Below are 12737 nucleotides of genomic sequence, written 5' to 3'. Positions count from 1 at the left end.
ACATCGCGCGCAACATTTTGCAAACAAAGACGCGAAATTACAAACGCAATACAGTAAATCTTGCGCAATTCTATCCCGTGCAACCCAATAAAAATCGATCACAAGCAATGAGAGGTGGATTATATTTATTTTATTTTGCATGAAACCACAAATTTTTTGCGCGCGTATCGTTAAATAAATACATACGTGAAACGATCAACTGGTCAAACTCTGTTCTAGCATGTGCCAAATCCGTCATAGCATCGGACACGTGTTGCCCTAAATAAATTCATCGTCAAATAAAAGATTACAGTTTAGTGCGCAGCATCGCTATATATAGAATCGAATATATATACAGGGTGGGGCAATTATATTGAGACACGTAAATATCTAAAAAATAAAGCAACGTAGAAAGAAATGTTTCAGACAAAAGTTGTTCGGTTCTAAGGAGATCATAAGATGGTGCCATTAGTTTCACCTTGGATGGAGGCGCTTTTTTTTTTTTTTAATAGAAACACTCCAATTTTTTTATATAAATCGATGCCTTGCAATATTCTGCATGAAAAGTTATAGGGGTATGATGGCCAAAAATTTAATAGTTTTACGAGATATTTTATACTTTATTTTATTACTTTACTTCGACATAATTTTACATATTAAACTATAAAATATCTCATAAAATTATTTATTTTGCAATAATGTTATCTTAATATTTTAAGCTCAAAATATGAGGGATGTCAATTGGTGTAAAGAAAATAAAACAAGATTGATATTGAAATCTCCGAAGCGCCTCCACCCAAGGTTAAACTAATGGCATCTTATGACCCCCTTAGAACCGAGCAACTTTTGTCTGAAACATTTCTTCCTATCTTGCTTTATTTTTTAGATATTTAGGCATCTCAATATAAATGCCCCACCCCTGTATATATATACATATATATATATATATACATAATATATAAAAAATATATATAAAAGAAATCGTACTTTTTTTTTCTTTTTTTTTTCTTTTTTTTACCAAGTTACACGATTTTGAAACCAAACCTGTATTTTTTTTAAATGATTAAAAAAGCATTTTGTAGCTTGCAGTTTTAACCTACTATCAACAGTTCAAAATTTTTGTTTTATTTCTAAAAAATACAGGTTTATTTTCAAAATTGTGCAATTCGCTCAAAAAAAATCGTAGAAAAATTAAAAAAAAAAAAACCATTTTATAAATAGAATGTTGTAGTTTATGGAACTTAAGTTGAATTTTTCGAGAGAAATTTTTTTATTGAGCTGCGAAATAAAAATTCGTAATTTTGAGGAAGAAAATAATTCTTTTTTAAAACACAAAACAAGGAAAATGGAAAAAATTTTCAGAAACTATGTTCAAGTAGAAACTTTAAGCTTTAAAATCTTTAGTTTTTTTTAATTTTTTGTTTACGACGATTTTTCGACGAATTTCCGCAATTTGAAAGTAACTCAATTTTTAGGGCATGAAAAGCATTCCCTATTTTTTTTTGTATATATATATATTTATATATATTATATATACAATATATATATATATATTCTTGATGAGATATATGGAATCTCTTGCGGCTTCAATTGCGGGCTTTACGAGCGCGCATTCACCTTCATTTTGCGCGCGTGACCGATCATTCCGCTCGACCCACGCGGCCAATGCATGGAAAGGCAACGCAATATTGCAAACGCCTTTATATTGCGCGAGATAATGCTTCGTTAAATTCATGTTGCCCCACGCATGGCACGCAATAACCAATGCAGCGTGCTTCAATCATAATCCCGATGCAATTTTGACATTATGTTGCAGCGCATGGACTTTATACCCGCGCGCAATTATGACATCATATAAAGGATCGAATTTTAATCATGTAATTAATACATTGTTTTTCATTCATCTTTCTTTCGCGATAATTTTATTAATTGCTCGACTTTGTTTCTTCTTTTCAGAGCGATACCGTTCTTAAAACTTCTTTGAAACTTTTCATTTTTTATGAAAACCGTAATAGTGAGTGTTATGTTTAGAAAATTATGATGCAATAATATCAAAGTACGAGCGATGATAATCGTTTGCGAATGACTGAGTCATTTCTCGGCACTCAATAATAGACGATCAGTGACTATATAATTACTTGACATTCTTCACAGGCAAATCTCATATCGTATCGTTAATGAATCACAAGGTATCCGTTCTATAGCTTCACTTTGCTTAACAAAAGGCTTTCATCTCTACGAGATATATTTTTCTTACTTCATTCGTTAGAAAAATATTCATGCGAATCACGTATCATTCGATATTCCTGAGATATATCAAAATCAATTTTCTTTTTTATTCATATCGACATCTAATATTTTACAGAATTTCTTTCGCGAATAAAATTTTTATTAAGAGAAAAATAAAAAATTATTCTATTTTCTTAGCTTCGTTTACTCATTGACTTTATTTATCCTAGGAATACAGTTGATGTCGAGAAGACGAGACAAATGTAAAAATATACTATTCCACGATATTTTCGAGAAATAAAATATTTTCGTCTCATCGCAATTTTCGCGAGCGTACAATCTTTTACCAAGTTATTGTGATTTTTACGACGACGAGAAATAAGATGACAATCTATAGAAATTTCATTACATTGATACTAGGAAATCGCCGTGATCGGTCATTACGTACGAAGCGTTATAAGGGTCACGTAGTTTTACAACAAATTAGAAGATTAAGTGTGACGTGATAAGAATACTACACGCGTTCAGGAAACGAATTTTGGGGCTAAGAAGGAGCACTTCCGCAATTCTAATGTGCACGAACGGAGAATCGAAATTGGAATGCAGTCAACCTCGGAGACAATGCCGGACATTTCTAATTTTAATGCTTTCATCAAGAGCCACGTCGCGTGAACATAATCGCGGAGATGTGGGTCAGTTTGCGATGCTATAGCGTTTCGCCTCGAGCTTCCATGATGTAACAGAAATTACGGATAGCGATTTCTAAGGGAAGCTCATCGTAAATGTATTGCGTTTATCAAACTTTGATCACGTTTAAGAGAAAGCTGGTAATATTTAGCAAGGAAATTCTTGATTTCTCATTATACACATTTAGAACTTCGGCATTCCTTGTGCAATGTATTATAAGCTCGTTTTCTTATATACTTTCCGTCTTCGCTGTCAATACGCGACATTAAAATGAAAGCTGCGAAAATATTGTCGCGAGGTGTGTATCGATTTTTTCCCCCGTTCGCGCAGCACAATCTGCCAGGCGATTATTTGGAAAAAAAAGACAACACTACGAATGAATGCAACATAGGCAAATTAGCCGGCTCGCTCCCCCTTTCCATCTGTACCATATTCGCAACAGGTAAAAAACAAATTGCGCTCCGAGTTACGATTTGACTGTCGGGATATAACGAGATTGTTCCGCGATGTTGCTCAAAAACGAAGCGGCTGAGGACAATTGAATTAATTTCTTGTATGTTGCGAGATCGTATTCAGTGAAATATGAATGCGGAATAATAGCCGCGAGTCGATTCATACGAGATAAGTTTCAAAGCCAATCTCCTTCAGTGGTGTGGAATTCTAGCGTAGATTTAATACAAATTCTGATTAAAAACTTTTCTTAATTTAATAAATATTACACGATATGCGAATAATATGTTACATAATATTCGTGCGCGCGTTTTTTCTTTTCTTTTTTCGATAACACTTTCCAAGATACATTATATTCCAATATATATTCCAAGAGTTTAAGAAGCTCAATTTGCCTCGTCACGATTAGATCAGCGAGTTAATAACACAACGTTAGTCACGCATTCAACAGAGAAAAAAAATGATGGTCGAAGGTAAGCGAACGTATACAAAAGATACAGAAGGAATGGGAGATCACGCGATACACGGAGTATTGGAACATCAATGCCAAATATATTCGAAGCTTATAGCCTCTGTCGGCGTACAAGATAAGTACGAAGCTAAGCGAGAAGAAGATAGGCGCCGAAGAGGTGGGCAAACAACAAGCCTGTAAATTTCGTAACGCCGTTTCGGGAATGGCGTGTAGCGGCAGATGTAAGGGAGAGAAGTCGTAAAAATGTCGCGTTCCAAGATTCAACAGTGACTAGCTCGGTGCAAGTTGTCCTGTATCCTTTATCCTGTATCCTGTAGTCCTTTTTACCCTCTCTTACCTACTATTGATCTTTTAACAATTGCATTATCTCATATAAACCAGTTAATGGCCGTATGACGATGAGCATTCATCGGAGCCAATCCCCATACGGAGAAGAAGGAGAAGAAGAAGAAGAAGAAGAAGAGGAGGAGGAGGAAGAAGAAGAAGAAGAAGAAGAAGAAGAGGAGGAGAAGAAGAAGAGGAGAAGAAGAAGAAGAAGAAGAAGAAGAAGAAGAAGAAGAGAAGAAGAAGAAGAAGAAGAAGAAGAAGAAGAAGAAGAAGAAGAAGAAGAAGAAGAAGAAGAAGAGAAGAAGAAGAAGAAGAAGAAGAGAAGAAGAAGAAGAAGAAGAAGAAGAAGAAGAAGAAGAAGAAGAAGAAGAAAAGAAGAAGAAGAAGAAGAAGAGAAGAAGAAGAAGAAGAAGAAGAAGAAGAAGAAGAAGAAGAAGAAGAAGAAGAAGAAGAAGCTCGGTGTAAGCAACGCGCGTGCGTCAGGCGTATTCGTCGCCCCCAGTCTCGATGAGCGCGAAACGAATTTGCACCTATGATAATGTCCAGTTTCCGTATCTATCCGATGACGTAACGCGCGACATATGTTATTTACGCGCGTGTATTCGCCGAATATAACGGCGCTAACAAAATATATTCGGGACCGAGCCTAATTGCGGCAGCCGAAGGGATTGTTAAACCATCGGCATATGTAACATCGGCATCGCGATGTAGTCTCTCTTGTCGCGGACGATAAACATACGCAATGATGAATTAAGGAGAGAGAAACAGCGTCAAACGTGCTTGAGCACGTGTCGCTTCCCAGCTTGAATCACAAATGCAAGCTGCGACACGTATCGCTCCAACAGCTGCGTAATCGTTCGAGAATATAATTGCCTCTCCGTTGTATGTAGATTCCGCATATATTCCTACGCATCATATTGTACGTGCATTGCAATTTCTATAAATTTTATTTCACGGATTTGAAATCTAAAGATAAACATCTTTCCATATCAAATACTCATTTTTTTTCCGTCGCGACGGACTTAAATTTTAAACCGAGAACCCGAATCGTCTCGTCCAGATTGATCTAATTTAAGTTTTCGCGATGCAAGTTTGCGTCCAAGCATAATCCAGCGACGTATAATCTTGCCCTTGTTTCGCCGTAACATAGGTTGCGCAATTCGTCGCTTCGGCGGACACGAGTTGTCTGACAAGCGCGCCACGCCGTGGCAATGCCGATGACGCGATATAGCTAATGCGGGGGCCAGATAACGACGATAACGAGACACTTGACCGAAAACGAGGACACTCCGTCCGTGTAGCGCACCTGCGTGGCAACTGTTAAGCAACGACGACGAGGAAGGACGCATAACATCGACAAGCACGTCGTTCTCACGTCCGCAATCTATCATTATTAGCAATCCGGCTCTTCTCATTTAATTGTAAGCTAGACTTATCTTTTGAGACACTGAACATCGCGAATGTCTTTTTTTTCCAGATGCCACGCATATATAACTGCTTCTTCAGGGGCATAAAAATTTTAAAAGAGAACACGGTTGGAAAAGTTGTGTTTTCTTGTTAAAAAATACGCAGGTTAAAATTTTTGTGTTAAATATTTAATACATTCATGTATTAATTTAACATATCGCTGCTACGTTAATTAAACTCAAATGTCAAATTAATAAAACAATTGAAAAAAAAAATGTAAAACTAATATGTAATATGTACACATATTTTTAATCTTAGACAATAGATATGTTCTGTATTATTAGAATTTATCTGTTAAAATTTATAGAAAAAGATGTTGATTTTATTCTACAATAAGAATGAGAATGATTACGGATCGTCAATAGCATTTTTCCAAGTAAATCTTATCGTTAAAAATATATTAATTTCACTTTAAATTATTTTGAGGTTTGCATTTATTTTGCGTTAAAATATTAACATAGTATTAGCGTCATCATTTAACATATTATGTTATTAGGTGTACAACTTTGCTTCCGCCGTTTTTTGCCCGAAATTCGAGGCTTTATTGTAAGGAACTGGTTATACATTTATGATTCAAAGTATTGTCCACTCCCAATAATCGTGCCAATTCTTTTTGACTTTGACTCGAGTCTTCATTAAGTAACGCCTCCAATTCTGCATCTTCGAAAACCTTCTCTCTTCCACCGCTATGCCGCGCTTCGACGTGAAAATCACCGTTCTTTCGCTAATAGCGGCTTCACCATAAGTATTTGAGAGCATTCGATGAGCCTCAGCCGCAGATTTCTTCATATTGAAGCAGAAAATTAAAATCTCCCGCAAATGACGAGAATTTGGCTCGTAAACTGACATTTTCAATCGAGAATAACTTTATGATGCAGACACAAATCGACTAATGTTTCTATGGGGTTATGTTGACAGATGCCCAAGTTTATCGCATGACGTCTATGATCTATTTATTTCGACCACTACTTACCGCTAAAGCCATCTATAGGAAAACGGCGGAAGCAAAGTTGTATACCTAATAAATTAACACAAAAATTTGTGTGGACCGTTTGTGACATGTGATATTTGTTAAATTTAACACAATTTTTCAACTGTGAAGTGATTTCCAACCTTAAAACCAATTTTTCAGAAAATTGTAAAATCTGTTTTATTGAAAAATGGAAAGTTTCTTTCTTCTTCGCGAAAATTAAAACACATTAATTTATTAAATATTACGTACAACAATATCGTTCACCACACTACACGGAGAAAATTTTACGATGCACAAATTATATCAATAGATTCCCTTTTATAATATTTATTGTAAAGTTGGAATATAACGATATTAAAATATTTATTACTATAAAAATTGTAATTTATACATTTGTTATATTTGTATTATTTATGATGTATTTGTTCGTACATGAAAATATTTAAATAATTTGAACAATATTCCTTTGTAAAATATAATATTATTGAATAAAAATAGCGTGATATTTCTCTTATATGTTAATACGTTTCAAAGATACGTTACAAAGATTATATTGTACTTTTCATACTATAAATAATATTTTCTCCGCATAAACTAATTTCTGCTTATTTTATTCTACATATAAAAATATATCGAGTTACAAAGAGACTGTCTTCAAAAATTAAATCCGACACAATGTCTCGTTAATGTGTAAATTACTACTTTTCGTCGACTGCGATACTCTGTTGATAGATCCCTTACGTCTGCGTGGATTTATCGCGCCAAGAACTGCGTCGGCGAGCAAGGTAAATCAAATTAGAAACGTATTCGCAATACGACATTATTCAGCGCGGTAGCCTAGATTCGCGGCGGAGATTATTTTAAGGGGCGGCCTCGAGGGGGCCGCGACGACCGCCGGCACGATGAATATGAAACGTATGCGGAAGAACACTATTATGCTGAATCGTTACGCTAAAATCTTTCGGCGACGCGTCGCGGTGCTCGGCATAACGAGAGAAAATTATTTCGCCGCGCTCTAACCGTCCCTCTCTCCCGTATAATTCACTTAACGCCGCACCACGAAACCGCAAAATGCCTTCAAACCGGAATCTCGAACAACATCACGCTACACGTTTCTGCGCTTCCCCTCGATTGTCGTGCGCGATGCAAGATTTCATTTCCGACGAGTTACTTATGCTACCTTCTCATCCGGGATAATGAATAATATTGTTATAAAATATTTGTTAATGGACATTTTTTTTTATTATATGAAAAATCGGTATATAATCGGCAAAAAATATTTCAACGATCATTCACAGATTGTTATTTAAATGTGGAGAGTTTTACACAGAGAGAAAAGTTTCTTTGGATTTCATAAATTTTGTTGTAACCAAAGAAATATATGATGCTTGAAATGGTCCAACCATACTAACGTTTAAAGTAACGAGTATGATTGTTTTATTTTCAAATAATATATTTATTTATCTTAAATAAAATATTTTTTGAATGAGTTTTATTTTTTCTTCAACTTAAACAATTATATTATTCTTTCAAACGATATTCTTCTTTTATTTAAACGATTCGTTATATTGCTTTTAACAATTTTTAAAAAATCTTAAAACAAGTTAGATAAAGTTAAATGGCACGTTACTGCATCTTTCTAATCGAATCTTTGAAGCATCTTAGGACTATAGGATATAGGAAAAACTTAATTTTACTTAAATTCGAAATTTCTATCAAAATAAATGAATATCGGACATTTATCTGTCCGATTTTTCAAATTTTGAAAAATCGGACAGAAATGAAACTGATAGAAATAGTTGTTAAATGTTATTAGCCGTATTTTGCAGGCCTTATTCGTGTACTCTTATGACAGAAACTTGAATACGAGTATAGTGAAGTATAGCGCGCCGCATAGCGGTAAGCGAATAAATTATACTATTCTAAATAATAGTTATTTTTCTGTCAAACAACATGATTTAATGCAAGGAAATTATTCAATTTTTTATTCAACAAAATAATGTTTCGTTAAAATTATGTTTTTGTAATGAAACAAATATAAGTCAAACAAATAGATATATTAAATTTAAAGAAACCTTTTTCTCTCTGTGTACATATAGATTCTCTTTATATTTTACTATACTATATTTTTATATATAAATATCTGCTATATTTATATATAAAAATTTATAGTAAACTATAAAAAAAATTAATTTGTAAAAATTTATAATATATATACAGAGTGTAACAGAGCGCCCGTATCAGCAATTTTTCGAGGAAACAATGCATTTTCGTGAAAAATGTTTCGTGCAAAAGTTGTAGAGCTCTAAGTGGCGTATTATATAATAATATCAGTATGACCTTGAATAGCACCGTCGAGATCATAAAAAAATCACTTTAAATTTTTTAAATGAAACCCCCTATTTTTCATTACATATTCTTGTAGCCTATCTCGAGAGCTTTCCAAAACACTTTCCAAAATTAATTAGTATAAAAAGATAATTGTTTTTAAGAAAATTATTTACAATGTATTTTTTTAAACAATTATTTGTTCTTATTTTCACTAATTGATTTGTCTTATTGTTCTGTTTGTACATAAAAGTATCACGGTAAGATTATTGAAAACTGAATATTTTACGAAATATTTTATTTTTTATATCAAAATATGTCAGATTAAAATATAAAATAACTCAAAAAGTACTTAATGAAAAAAATACTTTAATATAGTATTTTGGAAAGCTCTCGAGATAAGCTACAAGAATATGTAATGAAAAATAGAGTTTCATTAAAAAAATTCAAAGTAATTTTTATATGACCTTGACGGTGCTATTCAAGGTCATACTAATATTATTATATAATGCGCCACGTAGAGCTCTACAACTTTTGCACGAAACATTTTTCACGAAAATGCGTTGTTTCCTCGAAAAACTGCTGATACAGGCGCTCTGTTACATCCTGTATAAAAATTAATAACTAAAAGGTGTTCTAATAGTACTCTATTTTTTTATATTAATCTCCTTATTCATTACTTATTTTTCACACGCATAAGCGCTCTCAAACTAAAAGTACTTGTTTACAATTCCGTGAAACGATCGCGTTCAGCTTTAATCCCGGAACAGCGCAGCGATCTCCTGTCGGGGGCCGATGAATCTCGGAGTAGGATGCCTATAAGCTCTTTCATAAGACCCTGAATTTGAACTCCGTCACATCGCTCCGACGAGCAGCGCGACGACCGGAAGGCTCGCCTTATTTTCCCGGCAACTTTGGCCGAGGGTTGAGATAAATCCCGTCAACGTTCGCGGCAACTTCCGAGCTCGCGGAACCGAATAACGGATATTACGGGGAAGCGACTCTTCCATCTTCGGCGTGAGCGACAACTCCGAGACTCGAATAAACCTCGAATCCTGCCCAACACGCAATATCCCGGAAAAGAGAGAGAGAGAGAGAGAGAGAGAGAGAAGGGGAAGAAGAGAGACACAAACGTATGGGGTCGGCGTGTTGCACAAACGTGTTGCTTTAACGCGAAATTCTGTTCGATGTGTACCCCAATACGGAGTACATATTTTGGTACTCCGATGAGATAGAAGACCCGCGGGATATTTTACTTTACAAGCTCGACGTATTACTTAAGGGCGTATAACTCGATTCGCTTACGAATGAATCATTTACATGACAAGTTTATTAATCACACAATCGCTGCTGTATTTGCTGAATTTCTCAAATACATCCAAGTATTGAGAAAAGAAGTACCCAACTGCTTTATTAATTTATTTTCTAGAATTCTCTTCTTTATACGAGCAATTATTTTTTCCTCTTCTATGATATCTCTAGAATTATATATAAAAAAAAAAAAAAAAGAAACAAACAACGATTATAAATACTTATAAATATTTTTTTATTTGCCACAACGATTATTGCAATTATTATAAGGGGATCGAGAATTAAAACTTTGCAGATTTTTAAATGCATTGAAGATGTAAACGGAATATTTCAAACACAAACACCCTTCGGTATACGGTTTACTTTACGATCCAGATAGTAAACCGATTCAGTAGAATTAATTTTACTAATGATCAAGTATTAGCATCGCTATCTCTGAATATGCCGCAGGATTTACAGAGAGAGGAAGTTGTTATGTACTCGATGGATTTCTTATCAATCAACTATCTCTCTCTCTCTCTCTCTCTCTCTCTCTCTCTCTCTCTCTCTCTCTCTCTCTCTCATCTGTCTATCCACACGTCTCCTTCGCAGGTTCCATACGACTGGAACCGGTACAACCGGAACGAACCGGCAGAGAGAATTTTTTCTATTTCTCCCCTCTCAACCGTCCGTTAATCTCTTTCTCCGTGCATTGTCAAAACAAGTACGCGTGTAATTAGATTTCAAGGTATTTAAATCGGAAAACATTAGTCCACGTTCTCGTCGCATTGCAGTTTGATTTTTTTTTTTTTTTTTCCAATTAAATATACGATCGATGCTACGTGAGAATAAAAAAATCGCGTAGCGCTGAGTACCGTCGTTTCTACTTTCTTGGATTATCTGCGAAATTTGTTTCCTAAGCACGCGTTTAACTAGCGACTTTAATAAGTACCAAAAGCCCGATACGTTCGCCAGCACTTTCATTTGATTTTCAGCTAATTGTAAGCGAAACAGCAGAGATTTTTTTATTCAATCGTTCGTTTACGTTATGAAATAAAAAATAAATGAATAAAGTTATATGTATAAAAAAAAAACCCATCTCACTCGTTCCGTATTATATACAATATGAGAAGCGATTGAAATATTTCGACCGCGTATTTCAATGACGAAAATGAAACTTTGATTGATTGGATTGTTCAAATAGAAACATCGTAAAAGTATACGACTATGTATTAGGTGTACAACTTTGCTTCCGCCGTTTTTTTTCCAAAATTCGAGGCTTTATTGTAAAAAATTGGTTATACATTTATGAGGCGTTTTGAAATTGCTTGTTGAGTCACTCCCAGTGCCAATTCTTTTTGACTTTGACTCGAGTCTTCATTAAGTAACGCCTCCAATTCTGCATCTTCGAAAACCTTCTCTCTTCCACCGCTATGCCGCGCTTCGACGTGAAAATCACCGTTCTTGAAGCGTTGAAACCACTCACGACACGTTCTTTCGCTAATAGCGGCTTCACCATAAGTATTTGAGAGCATTCGATGAGCCTCGGCCGCAGATTTCTTCATATTGAAGCAGAAAATTAAAACCTCCCGCAAATGACGAGAATTTGGCTCGTAAACTGACATTTTCAATCGAGAATAACTTTATGACGCAGACACAAATCGACTAATGTTTCTATGGGGTTATGTTGACAGATGCCCAAGTTTATCGCATGACGTCTATGATCTATTTATTTCGACCACTACTTACCGCTAAAGCCATCTATAGGAAAACGGCGGAAGCAAAGTTGTACACCTAATATAACACATTCTGGCCGGTTTTATTACAGAAAAGAAAAGATCATCATTCATCGACTAACACTAGAGTTAAAACGGTCACTCGTACTGGAAATATTAGACACGAGTAGAATACGCGCTTCTATTTACCACGATAATCTACCCTTGATCAGCATATTTACAGTCCGGAAAGTAAAGACTGGCAGCGGGCGTTTCGATTTTTCGGAGCGTATGTTTGCCTTCTGTGAATATGAAAAATTTGCACGCTTAAACGAGCAATCTATATTTACAACACGCGGATAAAATGCTGATCGGATTCTAAGAATAGCTCTCTTCCCATCATCGTTCATTGTAATATCTGCATATAAAATGTCTATTCGGGATATAGAGAATGTAAAAAGGAGGGTCGCGTGTGATAAATATTGGAAAACATTTTTATTAAAAATACCGACGACAAACAATATCCGTAAACAGTTTCAGCAATTTTTCTATTATTTTTATTGACACGTTTTTATCTAGAAGCGATGTGTTACGTCATGTTTCACAATAAACTTGTAGGGGTATTTAATAAAATTAAGTATACAAGTGTATTACTGCGATTAGAATCCGTTGACGGATTTTTCTTTTTCTTTCTTTTTAATTTTTCTCTCGCGTGAAATAAAAGATGAGATAAAATCAATATGCATCTGATTGAGACAACAGGACATTTCATCAAATATTCTTACGTAGCGCTTTACAAAACCGCGTCGGCGGCAACTTC

At 34.9% G+C, this 12737-nt stretch overlaps 1 protein-coding gene across 2 annotated transcripts in view; it reads right to left on the bottom strand.

The window, feature by feature from the left end:
* The window catches only part of LOC138939615 (CD151 antigen), a 132353-nt gene that overhangs the window by 119063 nt on the left and 553 nt on the right, over window positions 1-12737 (bottom strand). The window contains exon 2 of one of the 2 annotated variants that reach the window (XM_070307567.1): window positions 187-258. The exons of the other annotated variant lie outside the window; for it this stretch is intronic. The gene's annotated coding sequence lies outside the window, so the exon portion shown is untranslated. The remainder of the gene's footprint in view (window positions 1-186; window positions 259-12737) is intronic. 2 annotated transcript variants of the gene reach the window in all.

Source organism: Polyergus mexicanus, unplaced genomic scaffold, assembly GCF_030449975.1.
Source record: "Polyergus mexicanus isolate NDT 795.1 unplaced genomic scaffold, iyPolMexi1.0 SCAF_14, whole genome shotgun sequence".
Lineage (NCBI taxonomy): Eukaryota > Metazoa > Arthropoda > Insecta > Hymenoptera > Formicidae > Polyergus > Polyergus mexicanus.
This window is presented reverse-complemented; position numbering and strand designations above follow the sequence as displayed.